Genomic DNA, 940 nt, shown 5'->3' on the forward strand with positions numbered 1-940 from the left:
AATACTCCGGGCTTTGGGGGAAGGGGACAACATGGCAGCAGGTGGGATTTTAAGACCCCTCTCTCTCTCGCTTCACGGCCCTTTCCTGGAAAGGAGTGTGTGTGTGGGGGGGGGTGTCCCATCGTCCCCGTGGAAATCGGCTCGCCCCCCCCCCCCGCTTTGACCCTCTTCCAAAGAGCTCCAAACACAGGGATTTGCGCAAGGGGCCTGGAGACCCCAGGCTGACATGGAGGCCATCAAGTGGTTGGTGGGATTGCGGTCCCCGGGGAAGTGGGGGTGGGGTCACCAACGCTCGCCACTGAGTGAGTCGGGCAGCCCCTTTTTTTTTCTTTTCTTAATAAATTAATGTGTTCAGGGAAAGACCCTCGCAATGTTGAAATATAGAGGGTCAAACTCAATTAGCAGCTTAAGATCACAACATCTAAACCAGGGCTCTTCAAACCTTACCCTTGGATGACTCGGGGACTTCGACTCCCAGAATTCCTCAGCCAGGCTGGGAAGTTTGAAGACCCCTGATCTAGACTCTTGTCCAGGTAAGGTGGGATTGTGTGTCCCCCCCCGCTTGGACACTGGAGAGGAAGGGAAGGGAAGGTCCGAGACGAAGTCTTTTGCCAATAAACCAGTGTTTCTCAACCTTAAAGATGGGGGGACTCCCAACTCCCAGCATTCCCCAGCCAGCTTTTTCCCCACTTTGCTGAAGGCAAGATATATTACGTTGACCACGTTCCCGACGTCTATTAAGAAAGTTGTTGTTGTTAGCTGCGAAGTCGTGTCCGACCCCTCGCAACCCCACGGACAACGTTCCTCCAGGCCTTCCTGTCCTCTACCATCTTCTGGAGTCCATTTAAGCTCACGCCTCCTGCTTCAGTGACTCCATCCAGCCACCTCATTCTCTGTCGTCCCCTTCTTCTATTGCCCTCAACCTTTCCCAGCATTAGGC

The sequence above is a fragment of the Vipera berus genome, assembly GCF_964194415.1.
Source record: "Vipera berus genome assembly, contig: HAP1_SCAFFOLD_377, whole genome shotgun sequence".
NCBI lineage: Eukaryota > Metazoa > Chordata > Lepidosauria > Squamata > Viperidae > Vipera > Vipera berus.